The sequence below is a fragment of the Nannospalax galili genome, unplaced genomic scaffold (genome assembly GCF_000622305.1).
Source record: "Nannospalax galili isolate Female #2095 unplaced genomic scaffold, S.galili_v1.0 scaffold427, whole genome shotgun sequence".
In the NCBI taxonomy this organism is placed as follows: Eukaryota; Metazoa; Chordata; class Mammalia; order Rodentia; family Spalacidae; genus Nannospalax; species Nannospalax galili.
In genome coordinates, this window is record NW_008356259.1 from 1,280,329 (window position 1) to 1,280,900 (window position 572).

A 572-nucleotide genomic window follows, 5' to 3' on the forward strand; every position below is an offset into this window, starting at 1 on the left:
ATGCCTCAAACAACGTTAAGAGTAAAAATAAATCAGTTTATCTGGACCAACTGTATGGCCTTAAACACCCCAAAGGAAAGTATAACAAAAGATTAAAGGGGCCAATATAATTTCATAAGAGCATACATATATATAACTAAAAGTTACTTGACAAACAGCAAAGCCAGACAGGCGACACCTTCAGTCGAGATGTTGGCCAGGATAGATAAAGGCTCTTCCACACAGTAATCCAACATACTACTGGAACAATGAACAGCAGACCCCAACTCTATCCAAAGGAATACTGACAATGGATTGCTGTAGGTGAGGCAGCTGATCCTCCTGGAACAGGGACTTCTGGCCGACTAGATTTACCAGAAGGGCAGATAGGGGGGAATGGATGGGGATGCTGACAGCACAGTGGACAGTGACAGAGATAGCAGAGTATGGAGCCTCTAGTGGAGAGGAAGGCTGTCTACGTGACGAGATTGTATACATGCTCAGATGCCGAGGAGCTCAGAAGGTGGGTGACTGTGACCAGTGATAGTCATGTATATAGAGATTAGAAATGCATGTGAAAACGTCTCAATGTC